The 6,386-nt window shown below is 38.4% G+C and overlaps 1 long non-coding RNA gene across 1 annotated transcript in view; it reads left to right on the top strand.

The window, feature by feature from the left end:
* Positions 1–6,386, top strand: part of LOC102680867 — a 9,136-nt gene that overhangs the window by 1,503 nt on the left and 1,247 nt on the right. The gene's annotated exons all lie outside the window — the stretch shown is intronic.

The raw sequence follows: 6,386 nt of genomic DNA, 5'->3' as shown, positions 1-6,386 counted from the left end.
TTTTTTTTTTTTTGAAATTTCGAATACATGCGCGACTATACTATAATATTACTATAATGCGACGCACTGGACGCAGTTCGCATGAAAACTCGGGAAAAGCAATAAGCGAGCTCGAGGAAGGAGTGGAAGAGCGAACGATGGTAATTTAAACGGTGATAGTGGCGCCCATATGCCACAGCTGGACTTTTATTTTAGTCCGCGCTACGCTCCACCAGAGAAAAGCTTTACGATCGTCTCTCTCGTAGTAAACGTCTACTCTGTTACGTATGGAATACGGCTTTAATACGCGACGTACGAGATTAACCCAGCTCTCCCGAAAACGACCGAGAGAAAATTCAATTGTTAAATTTCCCCAAAAGGCTCCTTTATCTTTCTGAATATCCCGATCTTATCATCCGATATTTATTTCAGAATTTCTACTAAAAAAGACTGGACTCATAAAGCGAAGATCCAAATTTGAGAAAAAAATACGATGGAGGAGGAATGTCCGTGAATCCTAAAATCGAATGTTTTCCCTTCCCTTCGATGTTGCCCTGTCACAAAATGAATTCCGACATTGGCGACATTGCGAAGGAATCTAGGACTGGCCATTGCCGGAGACTCGAAGGTCGATCGATGAAACTTTCATTATCCGCGAATCGAGCGAACCGTGACACGATTTAAGCGAGAAAAAAAAACGGGGGAGAGGAAAGGAAAAAACCGAAGATCAGAACGAGATGGAATCTCATTCTTTTTCTCTTTTTCTTTTTTATATATATATTTCTAAATTTTTGCAAATTCGTCGTCGCAAAATTGAACGAGGTTGAAGTTTGTGTTTGCGAAACAACCGAAATCGTCATAATCTGCGGATGTTGCGAACGATGCGTCGGCTGGTACGACTCGCCCACGGCTGGCACGTATCGTTTATAAAATTCTGCCCACACGTGGCACGAGTCTCTTCGTCGCCTCGATCCTCGTTCTCATTGAGCTTAACGCTCTTGACCCGTTGCTAAGCCCTGCCTTAACGGCTTGCGTTTCCTACGCCCGCCCCTACGCCACTTTAAATCCTCGCCTAGCAATTGAGATTTCCTACGATCGACACCGTCTGAATTTCCGCCATGCCTCTCTTCCTCTCTCTCTCTCTCTCTCATTCACGAAAAATTGTGAAACGTCGTATCTCGTTATGTTTACCCCAGAACAACTTTGTTCTACTACGTTCTTCGCGTTATCAGTAATTATCGTATTACACCTGATAAGCGTTCACCTTCGAGATTCGTGATAATCCTTCGAAACAACAATCTATGGTAAATACGATGAACTGCAATGAATCGATAAGAAAAAAATTGATACTGCGAGCAAAATTGCAGGAGATAAGTTTTTCGTTTCATTCATTAATTGAGCTTGCCACCTCGTGACGCCACTGTTCGGTCCATTGGGCAAATCTGCTCGTCAAAAAACTCTCTGCTCCAAGTTCTTTAATCTTCCTAGGGACATCGAACTTTGTAAAAAATCTACGATTTCAGCCGGGGCTAATTAAATCGGCTTTTCGCAGAACATCGATTCTGGTTACGGATTTCTTTAAAAAAAAAAAAAAATAGGAAGGAAGGAGAAAAGTTCCGAGCAGTTTCAAGGAAAAAATGAAACTTGGCGCGTTTTATTCAAAAGTCCAGAAATCCGGCAAAGTTTATTCAAACTTTGGTTCGCCATTCAAACCATAGATCGTTAAAAAACTTATTTGGGATACGCAATAATAAAACTAAAATCCTCCACGATCATTTTTTTTCTTTTTCTTACTTTTATCAAAAAATTGCATTCGTTGTATCTTATATCAGAGGATCGACGATTCACCGAATAAGTCGCCCGAAATTTCTGTAGGGCTATGCGAAATTTTCATCGCAAAAGCGTGAACTTTTGTAAAAAAGTGGTTTTTTTTTTTTTTTGTGAAAGCCCGTTTTTTCTCGGGAACGAAGGGGTGAAGGGGTGTCGCGCACCCTCGTCGGGACACCGCGACAGTTTTTTCCTTGCCCGATCTCGACGCGTCGGCGGCGGTGGCGGCGGCTCGTTTTAACGCGCAGACAATGAAGAAGAATGTAAAGTGGCGCGGCGAGGTTCCATTGCCTTTCTCGCAGTCGCATTGTTGCCCCGTCACAGTCGCTCCGGGCAACGTTTAATCAAGCCTCGTGCAAATGAAAATCGTCGATCACCCCCCTCTGTCCAACGAATCGCCGGGGTATACATATTTCGTTCCAACTCGATCTTCGATCCGAGACTCGAGACCCGTTTCTAAAACACGAAGCGATTTAACAACGATCGATTTCGAATTTTCGAGGAGGGAAGGATTAAAGCGTTCGAGATTTCGCGGTTAAGAAAGGGGTTGGGAATCCCTAGTTTTTTAGTAGAAACTAAAAAACTTTCTTTCTAAAGAATTTTATTCTCGGGTTTAACAACGAAAGAGACTTGGTTTTTCGAGTCAAGTTCGATTTAATTGTTTTCAGTAGAAGAATTAAATGAAATTTCACGGTAAAGTAACTCAGAACTGGGTAAACTTTATTATTATTTTCAATTCGAGCGTCGGATCACGGATCGGTGAGTCTGTTTTTATATATAAAGCGAAATATGAATTTTATCTTTAGGACGAGGATACCTGATTAATTATTAATGGGCGTAGAGGATTCGTCATTGTTTTCCTATTTGTCCACGATTTTCGCGTTCGTCGATGCTTGATCGATCAACAATGCCCTTTCAGCGGTGTGTTACCTCTACGATTAAACGAATTATTCATCGAGTGCAAACAATCGAATATAAACGAAGCGACAATTTCTGTTAACTTTCTATGCGATACGAGTTAATGACATTCGGTTAATTTGTCGATAATCGGATAAAAATGTGAATTTTTACCAACAATTAAGAGAAAAGTGAGAATTTCGAGCGATATACTTAAAAGAAAATTGAAGAAATCGCGAAATCGTCGATCGAGATAAAGTTTCCCAATCGCGATCCATTTAAATCGAATCGCTCTTTCTTAATTATTGTCTCCCCGTGAATCAAGGGGAACACGTGCCAACACAACAAAAGAACAATCGGGAACCTTTCCGCGATTTAACACGTTCGTTTGTCCTTTCAATCGCGAGGAACACGTGCGCCAAAGATTTCTCCGTATATGCGTATAACGAGGAGGAAACACGTGTCCCTGTGCTTTACAGTTAGACATACACGTCTGCACCGACTTTTGCGCGACGTTAATCGACACCGATGATTAACTCCGACACGAGTATAAACCGGTATGAATCTCGATATCGGTCGCCGAGAACAGGAAACGCCACGAACGGCATACGAAAAACAGAATGACAGAATGGAGAATTTGTGCGCGAGCGAGTATTACGAGACAGTCGTAAATCGGTTTAATCCGAGCCGACCGAGTCACCGATAAACGGAAGTTCGTAGTGAATTCGACCTTCCCCGTTAGACGCCGCTTGTAATTATGATCGACCACTTAACGAACCGTCGCGCCGTCCAACCGTTTCCAACCGATCGAGACAGACCGATGGAAATTGCTTTAACTCGTTCCATGTAAATATAGAACGGTTCTATCCGTGAATCATTTTCGCTTACGAACACGGCTATATACCGTTACGTTCCTAGCAACCGTCCGTTTCAGTTAACCTCTGACTGTCGCATGTCTTCGAATCGGACCTAACCTAACTTTCCTTTAGAACGCGAACTGAAATATATCCGTTACAATTATCCAACGTTTCGCTTAATATTTCGTCGAATAAAAACGGATAGAAGGGAGAATTAACGAATCATTTGATTTGCAAACGAGGTACGATTTGAATGATTGTTTGATGAGAAAGAATGATATAAATTGAAAAATGGAAGTGGTATGCGTGATATGATGCATTTCGTTGCCGTTAAAGAAATGTATAATTATGTATTGACGTAATTCAAAGGAGAAGCTACTTTGTGCCGTGAATTTGAAATCTCGGAGACGAGGATGGAGCGGATGGAAAAATCGCGATTAAATTTTTAGATGGTCTATCAAATACAAACGAATAAATATGCATGTAAATATACGTATCAACTCGAAGTCCTATCGACTCGAAGACCACTCGACCACGTCGACGCCTCCGAGAAGGATGGATTAATCATCGATTAGAAGTAAATGATTAGCTCGTTTTGAATGTATATTGGCTAGAGATCGACTCCTCCGATGAATCATGAATCATACGAACGTGACGGAAGTAGCAAACATCTGTCTACTTGCAAGTGCTTTCTCTCTTTATTAACTTTTCGTTCGATTCGTCGATAGAATTTAAAAGGTAATTGTTGAATTCGTTTCTAGCGATTAATAAATGCAATTATGAACGTAAGAGAACGTAATTACTATTTTCTTCTCTATTACTTCTCTCGATGAAATTCATAAATATCCTCAATCTCTGTCAATCTCTAATTTAATAAACAAAGAAAAATATATACGTGTTTTTTTGCAAATACATGTTAAAATTTTGAGTGAACAAAATGAACGAAAAAAATCGAACGAGCGGCAAAAAGAGGAGCAAGGCTACGATTCCTATCACTTGCAACATGACGTCGATAAACGTATTGTTTCGTGGATAATTGTCGTCGTTTTGCGTTGCGCGAAATCCATAGCGGCGGATGAGCCGACCAACTATAGGCTCTTTCAAGGACTTTCGACGAGTACCTTCACGGACTGGCGAGTGTTCCAAGAAGGACGAGAAAATAACGAATACGCGACGCGAGATTGTGCGCCTCCGCGAATAATTAAGCCGTTGTTACTTTCTTCCTCTCCTTCTTAGAGCCCATATCTGTGCCGCTTGTATTTAAGAGATGTTAATGCGAGAAATGTACGTAGTTTTACTAAGAAACCAGAATCAGAGAGAAACTTGATGAATTCGTTAACGTATATATATTATATTCGCAGATGCAATGAGTTTATAATTCGTAGAAACAATGTGTTGCAACGAGTCAACCATTTACATATTCTTTTGTTAGTTTTTGTTTCGAGTTTCTAATTGTTCTGTTTCTAACGTAACGCGTGATATTTAACGAAATGTTGATTCAAATTGAAAAATTTATTTTATTTTTTATCAATCTTTTTTTTGCCAACTGATTGTTCGAAAATTAAATTTTTTAGAAAAAAAAAAAATCGATAGATTAAAAACCTTGCGTTAGATTAAAATGACGCAATTGTTATATCAGATAGCATAGAATTAAAAAAGCATTAAAGGTTAAGTATATATGTATAGTATGCACAGATCTAATATCGTTTCCTATTACACACATCTCATGATATGGGTTTCAAATAGATTTCTTATAAATTATCAATAAGATAATTATCTATTATAGTTTGTTTATAAATCTTCATCGATTCTGACGTCCCTCACCTCATTTCTATTCCAAAATGCGATGAAGATAAATTTCTGACCGCTATAATTTTCTATGTTTTTTTGTTTTTAACATTAAACATTCATTTCGATAAAACAAGCGTAGATATTCAGTTACTTTTATTGCATTTTGTCAGAGAAATGTCGAATGATGTGCAAAGGTTAATGTATGCATTAAAATAGACTATATTCGCATTAGTGAGGTTTGCATTGTTTGGTCACTCGAAAGCTTACTGTTATATACTTCATTGCTATTTACGCATATATTATATTTATGCAAATTTCCTTATTAATTGCATCTAAATAATAAATTAAACTTTTAACTTTCTTATTTTATGATATTAGCTTTATTAGTATTTACTGATAGCTTTTGTCTCGATAATGCGAGCGAGGAAATGTATTCACCGCAATGAAATGTGTATATCGGAACAATATAACTTTAATATAGCTAAGTATATCTATGTATACAAGGTATATACAAAGTGCATATATTGTACTCTTGTGAAGACAGCCAATCAGATTGAATGGTATATACGAATGACAGAAAAAAATCATAATAAACAATTTACAATAATAATGAAAATTAATTATTAAATATTTATGAAATTTCATAATAGATTTGAAAAAAACGTGATAATGAATTTCTCAAACAACAAACGAACAAAGTCAAAAGAAATTTGGAATAATTGCGTTATTGAAAAATATCTTGGAAGATAGACAACAATTATTCCGCTTGATTTTTTTTTGGCAAACTATTTAATGACTTACCATGATTCTCGGTGTGTACATCAGGTAGGATCGCGAGTAGCACCAAAACTAGCACTAATTTGCACTGCACCGTCACAGCACCGACGGTACATCGCGAATTCAAGCACCAGATATCACTCAACATGTTTTTTAGGCGGCGAATCGCAATACATAAAGCTCACGCAAACGTCATGACAACCGGTAATCACGTTTTTGCGTTCCGTGCTCTATCTACTTTCGTTACACGCACTCCAC

The sequence above is a fragment of the Apis dorsata genome, unplaced genomic scaffold (assembly GCF_000469605.1).
Source record: "Apis dorsata unplaced genomic scaffold, Apis dorsata 1.3 scaffold_886, whole genome shotgun sequence".
Taxonomy (NCBI): domain Eukaryota; kingdom Metazoa; phylum Arthropoda; class Insecta; order Hymenoptera; family Apidae; genus Apis; species Apis dorsata.
This window is presented reverse-complemented; position numbering and strand designations above follow the sequence as displayed.